Source organism: Phyllobates terribilis, unplaced genomic scaffold, assembly GCF_046119375.1.
Source record: "Phyllobates terribilis strain yellow unplaced genomic scaffold, ASM4611937v1 Scaffold_2__4_contigs__length_985480577, whole genome shotgun sequence".
NCBI classification, from domain to species: Eukaryota; Metazoa; Chordata; class Amphibia; order Anura; family Dendrobatidae; genus Phyllobates; species Phyllobates terribilis.
In genome coordinates this window covers 212787688-212804186 of record NW_027362762.1, presented here as the reverse complement: position 1 = coordinate 212804186, position 16499 = coordinate 212787688, and positions in this window count along the sequence as shown.

Here is a 16499-nt window from a genome sequence, read left to right as displayed (position 1 = left end):
TACCCAGACTCGCTCCTGTATTTGTTGCAGTACAGTTCCTGTCTGAACTGTCTCCTAGCTTCCTACCTGTTTTGTCTTTATGTCCGTTTGTTCCCTTTTTCTGCAGTGTCTGAACCAGCACTTGGCTTTACCTAGGCTCGTTCCTGCATTTTGTTGCAGTAACTGTTCTTGTCTGAACTGTCTCCTAGCTTCTTACCTGTTTTGTCTTTATGTCCGTTTGTTCCCTTTTTCTGCAGTGTCTGAACCAGCACTTGGCTTTACCTAGGCTCGTTCCTGCATTGTGTTGCAGTAACTGTTCTTGTCTGAACTGTCTCCTAGCTTCTTACCTGTTTTGTCTTTATGTCCATTTGCTCCCTTTTTCTGTAGAGTCTGAACCTGCACCTAACTTCTACTCGTTGTCATTGTACTTCCGTTTGTGAGTTGGAGTCCTTTCGCTACTTCTTTGCAAGTACCTTGTGTGTATCTGGTTCTGCCTTTCTTTTCCAGTCTGTTCCGTGTGAACAGAGCTCTGTCCCCTTTGCTTTGTCTTTGTTTACTTCTTCGGCGATTTATCTCAGCCCTGTACACCGCGTCTGCGGTTTCGCTCTGCTCAGCCTTGTCTACCGCGTCTACGGTTTTGCTCTGCTCAGCCTTGTCCACCGCGTCTGCGGTTTCGCTCTGCTCAGCTTTGTCTACTGCATCTGCGGTTTCACTCTGCTCAGCCTTGTCTACCGCGTCTGCGGTTTCGCTCTGCTCAGCCTTGTCTACCGCGTCTGCGGTTTCGCTCTGCTCAGCCTTGTCTACCGCGTCTGTGGTTTCGCTCTGCTCAGCCCTGTCCACCGCGTCTGTGGTTTCGCTTTGCTCAGCCCTGTCCACCGCATCTGCGGTTTCACTCTGCTCAGCCTTGTCCGCCGCGTCTGCGGTTTCGCTCTGCTCAGCCTTGTCCACCGCGTCTGCGGTTTTGCTCTGCTCAGCCTTGTCCACCGCATCTGCAGTTTCGCTCTGCTCAGCCTTGTCTACCGCGTCTGCGGTTTCGCTCTGCTCAGCCTTGTCTACCGCGTCTGCGGTTTCGCTCTGCTCAGCCTTGTCTACCGCACCTGCGGTTTCGCTTTACTCTGTTTGATTACCGCATCTGCGGCTCTGAACTCGTCTCCCAGTCTGTACTGGACCCTACCCAGCTTGCGCTCTAGCCTGCCTTTTCCTGTATTCCCCGGTGTGGGTCAACAGCCGTGTCCGGAGTCTGACCTGGAGTAGACCCTGGTCCCTCTGCTCGGTTCCTCCCTGGTGCACTGGCGTCGTATGCCGTCGTGCGACCTTGGTCGGATCGAGCAGATACTTAGTTACGCCCCTCCAGGCACTCTCTGGTTCATGGCACAGTGGAACCACTAAAGACGCACACGCCAGTCAGTCCGGGCGTGTGCATTACATGAGCTCGCCTCGCCTCATAGCCGCCACCAGGTTCCAGCCATTTTCAAACACGACCATGCCTGGCTGTAGGTTCAGTGGTGTGAGCCACACATCTGCCTGCTCTTTCAGAGCTGTCCACAACTCTTCAGCATTGTGCAGTTTGTCACCTAAGCATATTAACTTCAACACAGCCTGTTGCCACTTGGCCGAGGCAGTGCTGCAGTGCTTCCAGCTTGTGACTGATGTGGTCATTTCGGAGATAGAGGCTGAAGAGGAGGGGGAGGCTGAGGAGGATGAGGTGCAGGAGCTGTAGACTGTGGAGGCCACCGTGATTAACCTAGTGCCTGCGATCCTTGGTGTCGGGAGAACGTGTTCCGTCCCAAGTTCCGACTGGGTCCCGGCTTACACTATGTTAACCCAGTGTGCCGTCAGCAAGATGTACCATTCCTGCCCACAAGCACTTGTCCACGTGTCCGTGGTTAGGTGGACTCTCCCGGTAACTGCGTTGCTGAGGGCACGGGTAATGTTTTGGGGCACGTGCTTGTGTAATGCGAGGACGGCACACCAGGAGAAATAGTGGCAGCTGGGGACCGAGAGCCAAGGAATGGACGCCACCATCAGGTTGCAGAATGCTTCCATCTCCACGAGCCTAAAAGGCAACATTTCTAGCGCAAGCAGTTGTGAAATATGGGAATTTAGTAGTGTGGCCTGTGGGGTGTTGGCTGCGTATTTGTGCTTGCGTTCCAAGGACTGGAATATGGACAACTGAACGCTGCGCTGGGACAAGGATGTGGACGCGCTTCCTGATGCTGCTGCTGCAATGACAGGTGCAGGGCAGGAGGCATCTTCGCATGCACCGTGGACAGGGGATTGGCTTGCATGCACAACAGCAGAAGAAGCATTGGTGCCACCTGCAGACACTGTTCCTGGACCCTGGGGTTCGGCCCACAAAGTTGGGTGCTCTACTGCCATGTGCCTGGTCATGCTGGTGGTGGTCAGGCTGCTAGTTTTGCCACCCCTGCTGATGCTGGAGACTCGCCCCCTGGGCCGTGGGGCACTCGGATCCGGGCAGCAGGGCAATAATGGGGGTAGTAGTGGCAACCCGATCCATGGCTCAGGGTGGTCAGACCAGTGGCAGTCTTCTATATGCTTTGCAATGTCCGACTACGCCACCCGTGGATTGCGGTCAGGGCTAACCGCCGCTGCAGTGCAGACTGCTGGGGCAGATGTAAATGTGCAGTACTGAATAGTACAACTCCTCACGGGAGGAGTATGGCCCCAGGGCAGTATATAATGGATGATGGAGGGGATGATTCCGACAGCAATAGCCAGAAAACGGAGGCCCGGCTAGGAGGGGGCCAAGTGGGAAGTTGGCCCTGATCAGGGTGAGGGTGTAGGCCTACCGTGCTCTCTGCGCTCTCTCTGGCTATTTCCCTCCTCGTGGTGTAATAGCCCACGTTCCTGAGCTCACCGTGTCTTCTCGCCCGTATGGCTGGCGACTTGGGTCCCTTTTTACTCTTGGCCTGGTGCGGCTTCACCGGTCCCTTCTGCTGTGGCGGAACCTCCGGGCTTCTTAGGCCAAAGGACATACAGTCCCCTGCGGACTGGTTATTTGCTGTAGCACTTGGAATCCTAACAGCCTCGGACACCAAAGTCCGGAAGTTCAGTTTCTCTCTCAGCGAGGACAGGCTCGCTTCGCCTCTTGCCCCTGGCTCGTGGCTCTCCTACTGCCACACGGCCTCTTAGGCTGCAACACAACTGTCTGTCCCTGCTCTGGGACACCTCTCAATCCAGAGACAGGTTGTCCAGTTCTCTCTAACCCTGCCCCCAGTTCCAGCTTTTATAGGGGCAGCCTGCTCCCCCTACTGGCCTGGGACAGGAGGTATTGCATGCTAATGGTCCTTGACCAGAGAACCTCCCCCTTACTCTCAGACACAGCTTTATTATACATTTGTGGCATCCAGGCCAGGGTAACATTCTGGCCTGTCAGGTGGTGCAAATAGCCTTTTTGAGGTTATCGGCAGAGTCTTTAAAATCATCCAGACTCGGGAACACCTAACAGTTGTACTGGCAACTTCCTTCGTATTGGTGTTACGGGGAACGGTTGCCTGCCTTCTTTCTGCGGCCACCACACTGCTTCTTCCTGCCTGTTGGGGTGCTCTGCCTCCCTCCCTCTGTGTTCTGCTCTCCTCACTCTGCATGTCCTCCTCCTTCCACTTCTGCACTCTGGTCCTACTCCTGACTTTCTGGCAATTGTGTCTCATCATCGTCCACCTCTTGTGACACTTTCCCAATGTCGCCTTCGTGTGACCATGGCTGCTCAAATATTTGGGCATCGCTACATGCGATCTCCTCTTGCCCCGCTTCAAGTGGACCGGGCGAGAGGCCCGAATCTATAAATGGAAAAGTGAACAGCTCTTCGGAGTGTCCAAGTGTAGGATTATTTGTCTCCGGGCCCTTGGCATGGTGGGAGGAAAGAGGTTCAGGGTGAGGAATATGTGGTCCAGACTCACAGCTATTGAGACTTGACCGTGTGGAAGACAAAGTGGTGGTGGTGGTGGCTAAGTGACTGGAAGCATTATCTGCTATCCAACCAATAACCTTTTCACACTGCTCTGTGTTCAATAGTGGTGTTCTGTGGTCCCCTATTAACTGGGATAGGAAGGTCTAGCGAGAACATGTGGGTGTTTGTTGTGGCACAATTTCGGCTTGCCCACGGCTCGGCCTCTGCATGCACCATCACCATCACGTCCAGTTCCCCGTCCCTTGCCACATGCCTTGCCCATTTTAAATGGAGGACAATATCTTCCACACTCACTACAAATGACTGAATTTGGAGCGAACTTATATGTGATCCGTGTGATGGACAAACCACAGTTTTAAATACCTGGCCTGTAGGTAACTATTTTAAACAGCAAACTGGTGTCAATTGCTTCACTGACACACTGAAACAAATTTTTCATGGAGGTCAGAAATGGCAGTATTTTCTGAAAAAGTATATGTGATCCGTGTGATGGACAAACCACAGTTTTAAATATGTGGCCTGTAGGTAAATATTTTGAACAGCAAACTGGTGTCAATTGCTTCACTGACACACTGAAAAAAATTTTTTTAATGGAGGTCAGAAATGGCAGTATTCTCTGAAAACGTATATGTGATCCGTGTGACGGAGAAAATACAGTTTTAAATACCTGGCCTGTAGGTAACTATTTTGAACAGCAAACTGGTGTCATTTGCTTCACTGACACACTGATACAAATTTTTAATGGAGGCCAGAAATGGCAGTATTTTCTGAAAACGTATATGTGATCCGTGTAACAGAGAAAACACAGTTTTAAATACCTGGCCTGTAGGTAACTATTTTGAACAGCAAACTAGTGTCTATAGCTTCACTGACACACTGAAACAAATTTTTAATGGAGGTCAGAAATGGCAGTATTTTCTGAAAACGTATACGTGATCCGTGTGATAGACAAACTACAGTTTTAAATACCTGGCCTGTAGGTAACTATTTTGAACAGCAAACTGGTGTTAATTGCTTCTCTGACACGCTGAAAAAATTTTTTAATGGAGGCCAGAAATGGCAGAATTTTCTGAAAACTTATATGTGATCCGTGTGACGGAGAAAACACGGTTTTAAATACCTGGCCTGTAGGTAACTATTTTGAACAGCAAATTGGTGTCAATTGCTTCACTGACACACTGAAACAAATGTTTAATGGAGGTCAGAAATGCAGTATTTTCTGAAAACGTATATGTGATCCGTGTGACGGACAAACCACAGTTTTAAATACCTGGCCTGTAGGTAACTATTTTGAACAGCAAACTGGTGTCAATTGCTTCACTGACACACTGAAATTTTTTTTTAATGGAGGCCAGAAATAGCAGTATTTTCTGAAAACGTATATGTGATCCGTGTGACGGACAAACCACAGTTTTAAATACCTGGCCTGTAGTTAACTATTTTGAACAATAAACTGGTGTCAATTGCTTCACTGACACACTGAAAAATTTTTTTATGGAGGTCAGAAATGGCAGTATTTTCAGAAAACATATATGTGATCCGTGTGACGGACAGACCACAGTTTTTAATACCTGGCCTGTAGTTAACTATTTTCAACAGCAAACTGGTGTCAATTGCAACACTGACACACTGAAAAAAAAAATTTAGTGGAGGCCAGAAATGGCAGTATTTTCTGAAAATGTATATGTGATCTGTGTGACGGAGAAAACATACTTTTACATAGCCGGCCTGTAGGTAACTATTTTGAACAGCAAACTGGTGTCAATTGCTTCTCTGACACACTGAAAAAATTTTTTAACGGAGGCCAGAAATGGCAGTATTTTCTAGAAACGTATATGTGATCCATGTGACGGAGAAAACACGGTTTTAAATACCTGGCCTGTAGGTAATTATTTTGAACAGCAAACTGGTGTAAATTGCTTCACTGACACACTGAAACAAATGTTTAATGGAGGCCAGAAATGGCAGTATTTTCTGAAAACGTATATGTGATCCGTGTGATGGACAAACCACAGTTTTAAATACCTGGCCTGTAGTTAACTATTTTGATCAGCAAACTGGTGTCAATTGCTTCACTGACACATTGAAACAAATTTTCAATGGATGCCATAAATGGCAGTATTTCCATTGCAATTGTATGTGATCCATGTGATGGACAAACCACAGTTTTAAATAGTTGGATTTTTAGTGCTGTAATATGAAAATGACCTGGCTGCATTATGCAGTGCCAACAAGCAAATGGCACAGAACAACGGTGTTGTCTGGATTGCTCTTTATGCAAATAATGAGGATTAAGATCCAAAAAAAATTATTTCTGGCCCCTGAGCAGCAGCAGACAAAACTGGAATGGAACCTCCATTACTATGTGCTCTGCAGTCTGCTATATACCCTGCCTGCCTGCCTATATACACTGCCTGCCTGATATCTCTGCAGATGGATTAGTCCTCAGAAGGACTGTTTGTTGAGATAGATATGTGTCTCTAATATAGGGTAAATAAACAGAAAAGCAGCCTCACCGTGTCCTATTTATATGACTCAGTCCGTCTTACAATGTTGTGGGTCTCCAACCAGTAGCCGTGACTTACAGCTTCACATAAGAAAAGAATTTTGGTGAGTCCCAAAAATAATTAAAATCCTCAATTTATTACAAAATCATTTAAAAGATCATACAGGTTGGGAATACATCTCAACGCGTTTCTGGCAAAAAGCCCTTATTCACTGACTTTAGTGATTTTAATTATTTTTGGGACTCACCAAAATTATTTTCTTCTTGCGTCTCTAATAAAGTCTGTACACCTACACTAACTAGAAACAAGTGAATCTCTCCCTAGCTCAGCAGCACCTCTTCCTACACTGTCTGATTCCGGAGTGACTGTGACGAGCATGGTGGCGCCAGGTCAGATAAAGACCTGATGACGCTGTGTGGCCAGACAATCACTTCAGTACCAAAACCAACATGGCTACGGCATTACAGTGAGTGGCAGGCAATCCCTGCATGTTCATTGGCTCTGTAAAGAGCACCAAAGAAGCAGGAAGGAGACCCGAGCTCCCGCCAAGCAACCCCGGAAATACTCGGCGAGCGCCGAGCATGTCGAGCAGTGAGATGCTCGGGCGAGCACCGAGCAGTAGTGAGCATGCTCGCTCATCACTAGTAATAACACTAGAACACTTTAACGGATCCCACTGTTTCTGGGAATGTTTTTTGTGACATATTGTGCTTCATGATAGTAGTAAAATTTATTTGATATGACTGGCGTTTATTTGTGAAATAAACGTAAATTTGATGAAAATTTAGAAAATTCCACAATTTTCAAAATTTTAATTTTCATGCCCTTTAATCAGAGATTAGTGTTGAGCCACCCCCGTAGTGTTCGAGTTCGGTTCGGTTCGTCGAACACCCGTGTGTTCGCCGAACTGTTCGTCGAACTGTTCGTCGAACACCTTCGAACACTGTTAAAACCAATGGCAGGCAAACAAAAACACATAGAAACACATAGAAAACACCTTCAAAGGTGTCCAAAAGCTGACAAACTGCTCAGAAGACACAACTAAAACATGGAAAAGTGACAAGTACATATAGTCATGCGAAAAGAAAAGAGGTGGAGGAGTAAAAGGAGGGGGAGACACAAATATAGGCATGTCATGCCCTTCTAAGATCCAAAAAGTGAGAAGCCGACACGTTCAGTCCGCTCCTGCCCGTGCCACCTCCGTGTCGCCGGGTTTGTGCCAGAGCCGCGGTGAACCCTGACGGCCAGCCCCCCTCTCCCAATACTGGTGCCTGTCCGCTGGTGGGTCGAGCGAGCCCCCCTGTGGTGGAGGCAGCTCTAAGCTTTTTAATTTAAATTGTCTCTCTAATTTGAATGAATACACTTTAAATCCATTTACAAGGATCTATTGGAGGGCAAGTCTCATGCCAGCAGCCGCGTAATTCCAGCTCCAGTAGCGTCCACTAAAGCTGCTGCAGTTAAAAAGCTTTTATAAGGATCAAGCTCGGCTGTCCACCGCAAGGCATCCTACTGCCAGTCCCAGCCCCTATGCCTTGGGGTGCCTCCTGATGCTCTTCACTGAGTATCCCGTGGTCCCGAAGCATTTCCTTTGAAAAAATTAAGTGTCCAAACTACAGGTGGTGTAGCTTGCTTAACAGCCGGTATAATCCGCTGACTAGCAGACACTGCTACTAGGCACAAAGTATTTCCTGGGCTAGATGCAGTTAAAAATTTGTAATTAGATACTCTCGTTGGATGCTGAGAAAGCATTCCATAGAGTCTCCTGGCACGCCATATATGATTCTCTTAAAAAGCTTGGGGTAGGGGTCTAGGGGACCCTTTTATAGCCAAAATCACGGCCCTGTATCACAATACGTCACCTAGGCTGAAGATAAATGGAACTGTAGCACCCTGAGGGCTCGGTTGCTACAGAGGTATTGCACCTCACCCAGAAGTGTGATATCTCACTCTCAGGTAAGGATGGAGTGTGGATCAGGACCCGACACCTGCACGCATTACACCACATTGCCGTGGGGCAGGGCGACCAATATGCCTCTGAGATGGGCACGACAGTCCCTGTCCCTGGCTGGAGTGCGGGGAGGGAACACTGAGGAAGGGGAACCCTGTAGTGCAGGAGCAGGGAGGAAGCAGTTCCTGGGTGCATTGAGAAGGGAGTATAAAAGGTGGGCACCATCTTAGTTCAGTGCAGAGAAGTCTGAGCAGAAGTGGCAGGGAGCAGGGGCTCTGCAAGAGCTCTGCTCCGGAGGCGGGCCTAGTAACAGAGGCCCAGGCCTGGAAGAGGGAGAAGGAAGGAAGAGGAGCGGAGAAGGCTCCAGGAACGAGGAATGAAGGGATCCCAGGGGTGCGGACGGGCGAGTCGCCACCGCACGCCCGAATCCACCTGCGTGGAGGGGTCAGGCCAAAGGGGGAGACCGGTCCCCGAAACTAGTGGAGGCAGGAAACGACCCTCAGCTAGAAACCTGAGGCTCTGACATTTTATGTGGCGCAGCCCCTCGCTACACCCGCTAGGAAGGCACCACATAGGGTCAGGGAAACTGGCGCCAAGTTTACCAAGAGGAGGCCCGAGGCAGCCGGACAGAAGGGTTGGTAAGAAAGGCCAGACAAAGGACACACAAAGGGGGTCCTGTGAAGCGCTCCAAAGTTATCTGGGAGTTGTCTGAGCCCCTCACCTGGTGAGCACAGTACGACGTGGGCAGCTGTTACCTGCAGACGTGGTCTGGATAATAAGAACTGTGAGTAAAGGCCCTGGACTGCATCACTGACTCCGTGTCGTTACTGCTGCTGCCCTGCACCATCACCCCCATCCTCCGCATACACTGCCCTGAGGCTATACTCCTCCCGTGGGAAGTTATGCTACGCTCTGCTGCACCCACAACACCAGCCTCAGCGGTCTGCCCTGCAGCGGCGGTTCACTCTGACCGCAATCCACGGGTGGCGTAGTCGGACATTTAAACATCAAAATCACATAAATAGTTCCGCCACTGGTTTGACCACCCTGAGCCACGGAACAGGGTCGCCGTCACGAAGACTACAACCACCAGCATCCACCAAAAAGGGTCCGGCTCCGGGTGTCCCAAGGCCCAGGGGGTGCATCAGAACATTTTCATCACCTTTCACAATCACCAATGGGACAAGGCAGGGATGTCCTCTGTCCCCTCTCTTATACATCCTAGTGACCTGCTCTCATCAATTCGCCATAACCCCAATATTAGGTGGATTGAGGTGGGAGGCACCGAGTACAAGTGCTCTCTATTTGCTGATGATGTCCTAGTATATATCACTCAATCACATATATCCATCCATGCTATTATGGCTGAAATAGATCACTTTGTTACATGGTCAAATTTTAAAATCAATGCAGCGAAGTCTGAGGCCCTCGATGTCTCCCTCCCCAAATCCATATAGGATTCCATCCAGTCCAACTTTCCCTTTGCCTGGCCCTCACAGGGTATCAAATACTTAGGAATTCCTATTCATAGAGACCTCTCCCATCTATGTTATCTTAATTTTGGGCCCTTTATTGAACAACTCCATACAGACCACGGTTGGCAAGTTAGAACTGTAAGATTCACTACGTGAACCACTGGTGTTTTGTGGAAAAGCACATGTACACTGTGTTCCAAATTATTATGCAAAAAGTGTTTAGGAGTGATAAGGGAAGAATTTGTTTGTTTGTCAGTTAAACTCATTGATGGTGATGTGTGTCAGGGCTCTTTATATCACTGTAAGCAATTGCAGACACCTGTGCTAATTAGTTTGGCAGGTGTGTCCAATGAAAGGCAAGACTACTTAAGAAGGCTGTCTCACATTATTAAGCAGCCTACATTTTCTGCCAAAATGGGAAAGAAAAAGGATGTGTCGGCTGCTGAGAAGCAACAAATTGTGGAGTGTTTAGGTCAAGGCATGACTACAATCAACATTGTGCGATGATCAGGATGAAGTGTCTTGGCAATCAAGAAGTATGTAGCTGATTCACAGTACACACGTGTGCGTGCTGATAAGGGCAAATTGAGGACTCTTTCCTACAGGCAATTACGTCAGGTTAAAAGAGCAGCGGCAAAAAAGCCTTGTCATAGCAGCAGACAAGTTTTTGAAGCTGCTGGTGCCTCCAACGTCCCCCGAACAACAAGATGCAGGGTCCTTCAGAGGCTTGCAGCTGTGCATACGCCATCCTGTCGACCTCCTCTATCCACTTCACACAAGCAGAAACGGCTCCAGTGGGCTAAACATTACATGAAGACTGATTTCAAAACTGTTTTGTTCACGGATGAGTGCCGTGCAGCGCTCGATGGTCCAGATGGATGGAGTGGAGGATGGCTGGTTGATGGACACCCCACGCAAACACGGCTACAGCGCCAACAAGGAGGAGGTGGAGTAATGTTTTGGGCTGGAATCATGGGGAGAGAGATTGTCGGCCCGTTTAGGATCCCTGAAGGCGCTAAAGATGAACTCCATAATGTATGTGGATTTTCTCAAACAGCACTTCCTGCCATGGTTCAAGAAGAAGAACCGTGTATTTCACAGCAAGATCATTTTTTTGCATGATAATGCACCATCTCATGCTGCACATAAAACATCTGCATCTCTGGCTGATATGGGCATAAAAGGGGACAAACTTATGGTGTGACCCCCATGCTCCCCTGACCTCTACCCCATTCAGAACCTCTGGAGCATCATCAAAAGGAGTGTCTATGATGGCGGGAGGCAGTTCACATCTAAGCAACACCTCTGGGAGGGTATTCTACATAGTACATAGTACATAGTACATAGTTTGTAAAGCCGAATAAAGACTTGCGTCCATCAAGTTCGACCTGTAAGTTCTGTAGTTGCTAAAGTTGATCCAGAGGAGGGCAAAAACCCCAAATGATTTAGCCAATCTTCACCTGAGGAAAAATTCCCTCCCGACTCTGAAACCAGCAGTCAGAATAAATCCCTGTATCAACCTACTATTTTATTCTATTTTTAAGTATATGCAGAAATCTGCCTGGTATCTAGAAAAGCATCCAGTCCCCGCTTGAACTGGTGTAGTGAATCCGACATTACCGTCTCCTCACTCAGTGAATTCCATATTCTCACTGCTCTTACCGTAAAGAACCCCTTCCTATGCTGGTGCTGAAACCTTTTCTCTTCCAGTCTTAGTGAGTGCCCTCTTGTTACCGTAATATCCCTCCTTTTGAACAAATCCCGGGCAAGGTCTCTATACTGTCCCCTAACATATTTGTACACATTTATTATGTCCCCCCTCAACCTTCTCTTTTCCAGGCTGAATAGTCCTAGTTTTGCCAACCTCTCTGGGTATTGCAGTCCCTCCATTCCCTTTATTAATTTTGTTGCCCTCCTTTGTACCTTTTCAAGCTCATTTATATCCTTTCTATATATTGGGGCCCATAACTGAGCACAGTATTCCAAGTGTGGTCTGACCAGTGCTTTGTACAGTGGAAGAACAATGTTCTCATCCTTTGCAGCTATACTTCTTCTGATACATCCCATTACCCTGTTTGCCCTTACAGCAGCGGCCTGACTTTGGGCACTCCAATTTAGTTTGCTATCAATCAAGATGCCCAAGTCCTTCTCCATCTCTGAATTCCCCAATGATTTCCCATTCAGTGAGTACTGGTGACTTCCATTTTTCCTTCCCATATGTATGACCTTACATTTCTCCTCGTTAAACCTCATTTGCCATTTAATGCTCCACCTACCCAGCTTATCCAAATCCCTCTGAAGGTCTTCACTATCCTCTTTTGTATTAATTGTTTTACATAACTTTGTGTCATCTGCAAATATTGATATTTTACTATTTATCCCGTTGACTATGTCGTTAATAAAGATATTAAATAACATTGGGCCTAGTACAGACCCTTGTGGTACCCCACTAGTGACGCTTACCCAATCTGAGTATATTCCATTTATAACCACCCTCTGCCTTCTATCCTTTAGCCAGTTAGCTACCCACTTGCAGACATTTTCCCCCAGCCCCATCATTCTCATTTTGTATACCAACCTATTATGTGGCACGCTATCGAACGCTTTTGAGAAGTCGAGATACACGACATCCACTGGTTCCCCCTGATCTACTCGAGAGCTAACCTCCTCGTAGAAGTCAATCAGGTTTGTTTGGCAGGAGCGATTCCTCATGAATCCATGTTGGTTCGGGGTTAATAGATTATTAGCGTCAAGATGCTCCATGATTGCCTCATTAATAAAGCCTTCAAAAATTTTGCCCACAACGGACGTCAGACTCACCGGCCGATAGTTTCCGGCGTCACTTTTTGCTCCCTTTTTGAATATTGGCACTACATTCGCCTGTCGCCAATCAAGTGGTACAGACCCAGTCTCAACAGAGTCCTTAAATATAAGATATAACGGTCTGTCTATCACATTACTTAGTTCCCTTAGTACCCGTGGGTGTATGCCATCAGGTCCTGGTGATTTGTTTATTTTAATGTTACTGAGGCGTTTCTGTACCCCAGCTTGGGTTAGATTTGTCATACTTAGTGGAGGATTAAGCTTGTCACTTCTCATTTCGCCTGTTAGTTCTTTTTCCTTTGTGAAAGTTGACGAAAAAAATTTATTTAATAGATTAGCTTTATCCTCATCTTTCTCTATGATTTTGCCTTCATCACTTTTTATCGGTCCAATATTATTCGATTTAATCCTTTTACTATTTATATACGTAAAGAACAGTTTGGGATTTGATCTACTTTCCCTAGCAATACGTCTCTCTGTTTCCTCCTTTGCTATTTTTATTTGTTTTTTGCAGGTTCTCGTTTTTTCCTTGTAACACATTAGTGCCTCCTTGCTGTTTTCCTGTTTTAATCTCTTGAATGCCTCTTTTTTGCTATTTAACGCCCCTTTTACGTTCTTATTCAACCATATTGGTTTCCTCTTATTTCTGGCCCTTTTATTCCCATACGGTATATACCTCTCGCACTGAGTATTCAGAATTCTTTTGAAGGTTTCCCATTTACTATTCGTATTTCCTTGATTAAGAACTTTGTCCCAGTCTATAAGTTGAAGGTTTTCTTTCAGCTGATCAAACTTCGCCCTCCTAAAGTTTAATGTTTTAGTTGTTCCCTTATTGATAACCCTACTGAAGGGCATTTTGAAATTGATAATATTATGATCGCTATTACCTAGGTGCCCCCCTATCTGTACCTCAGTTATTCTATCAGGCCTATTAGTCAATATTAAGTCCAACACTGCCTTCCCTCTCGTTGGTTCCTGCACTAGTTGGGAGAGATAATTATCCTTGATATTTGTCAAGAACCTTTTTCCTTTCTGCGATCTACAGGTTTCTGTTTCCCAGTCAATATCCGGGTAGTTGAAGTCCCCCATTACAATCACCTCATTATGTTTTGCTACTTTGTCTATTTGTCCTAATAGCAGTTTCTCATTCTCCTCTGTTATATTGGGTGGCTTATAGCAGACCCCCAGTAATATTTTATTATTATTTTTTGCCCCCTCTATCTCTACCCACATGGACTCGACCCCCTCTTCTCCCTCTCCTATATCTTCCCTTAGTCTGGGCTTTAGACGTGACTTTACATATAAGCAGACTCCTCCGCCCTTCCCCTGTTTCCGGTCCCTTCTAAATAAACTATAATCTGTTAAATTTACCGCCCAGTCGTAGCTATCGTCTAGCCAAGTCTCTGTTATACCTACGATGTCATACCTCTCCTCCGATATAAGCGCCCGCAGCTCATCCGCCTTATTGGTCAGGCTTCTTGCGTTGGTCAGCATGCAAGATAAAACTTTGGGGTTATTTAGCATCCTATTCTTCTCTAACGATCTAACTGTACTATCCCCACCCCCCTCTCCACCCTCATTATATTCACTTCTCCCCTTCCCCCTTGCTTGCCTCACATCCCACCTATTTCCTTGGTTTCCCCCCCCCCGTCTCTAGTTTAAAAACTCCTCCAACCTATTAGCCATCTTCTTCCCCAGCACCGCTGCACCCTCCCCATTGAGGTGCAGCCCGTCCCTACGGTAGAGCCTGTAGCCAACAGCGAAGTCGGCCCAGTTCTCCATGAACCCAAACCCTTCTGCCTTGCACCAACTCTTTAGCCACTTATTCACCTCCCTAACCTCCCGTTGGCGCTCCTGTGTGGCTCGCGGGATTGGTAGTATTTCTGAGAAAACTACCTTGGAGGTCCTTGCCCTAAGCTTCCTACCTAGATCCCTGAAATCATTTTTAAGGACCCTCCATCTACCACTCACTTTGTCATTGGTGCCAATGTGGACCATGACCGCTGGGTCTTCGCCAGCCCCACCCAGTAACCTGTCAACCCGATCCGCGATGTGCCGGACTCGAGCGCCAGGGAGGCAGCACACCGTTCGGCGATCCCGGTCTTTGTGACAGATTGCCCTGTCTGTCCCCCTAATAATAGAGTCACCCACTACCAGGACCTGTCTAGCCTGCCCTACACTTCCCCCCTCCCCCTCATTACTGGAGCATACACTCCCCCGGCGGTCAGAGGATCTGTCGTGCTCCAATAATGCCGGTTCTGAACCAGCCTTCCTATACTTCTTCCCTCTATCCCTTCTAACCGTTACCCAGCTCCCTGCCTGTTCAGCCTGCGCTTCCCCACTAAGCTCCACCCCCAGTGTTGACCCATTGAGTGTCTGCTCGGTGAGCAGCAAACTCCGTTCCATGTTGTCGATGCTCCTCAGTACCGCTATCTGAGCACTTAGATCCAGGATTTGGGCTTCCAAGTGCACGATATGCTCACATCTCTCGCAGCAGTATGGATCCCTGAGCGGTAGCTCAGGGAATGCATACATTGCGCAAGATGTACACTGCACGGCTCCGGCCAACATGGACGTCATTCTAAATATGGGGATACAGTCAGTATATATGTACAAGTACAAAACACAATTATTTATATATAGGTGTATGGACGGGGATCAATTAGGGATGTGCAAGTGTATCGATTAGATATCGGCGCGGGATCAGTTAAGTATGGACGGGGGATCAATTAAGTATCAATTAAGTATGGACGGGGGATCAGCTGAGTGGGTCAGGTGGATTAATTAAGTGTTCTGTCCTCATGCAAAACAATTGAAGCAGAAACCATCCAAAACCTGACAAATTCAATGGACGAGAGAGTTCAGAAGCTCCTTTCGAACAAGGGGTCCTATGTGAAAATGTAACATCACCTAGAATAAAGTTTTGAGTTGAAAACTGTTTGATTTCAGTTTCTAATAACCTGCTAATGCTTATAATTTCAAAAATGACCATTTTTTTGGTCTTTATTAAAATGAAAAGGTTGATCGAAAAGTTTGGGGGATCTAAGAGTGTGGCAACCCAGTAGTCATGATTACTTCGAATTCTGACAATATGAGGGTCATGTTGCAGGTAGTGCAGCAAGAAGGCACTTATGTGTCTTGCGCATCTCGGAGCCCCAAAATTAATTTCCGGGCTAGATGCAGCTAAAAATTATTATTAATTTTAAATCTGGTGGAGCTTAGTATAGATGGCCTAATAGGATCAGTGCTGCACACTGCTACAAAGCCCAAATTATTTTCCAGCCAAGATACAGATAAACATGATTAGTAATTTTAAATCTGGTGGAGCTTATTATAGATGGCCTAATAGAATCAGTGCTGCACACTGCTACAAAGCCCAAATTATTTTCCAGCCAAGATACAGATAAACATGATTAGTAATTTGAAAGCTTAAAACGGTTGGTAGGGTGATTTTAACCAATCATCAAGCTTTTACTCTCCCCAGGATGACACAGGGGTAGAAAAGTCGTTTCGGATCCATGATTTGTTCATCTTTATGAACGTGAGTCTGTCTACATTATCAGTGGAGAGCCGCGTGCGCTTATCTGTCAGCACACCACCAGCAGCGCTGAACACACGTTCAGACAGAACGCTGGCTGCGGGGCATGACAAGATCTCCAAGGCGTAAGTGGCTAGCTCCGGCCATTTATCCAGATTGGAAGCCCAAAAAGAGCAAGGGTCCAGTGACACAGTCATGGCTTCAATGTTTACTTGGAGATACTCCTGTACCATCGTCTCTAGGCGTTGACTATGTGTCAGACTTCTTGTCTCCTGTGGCCTTGCAAAGGATGGGCTAA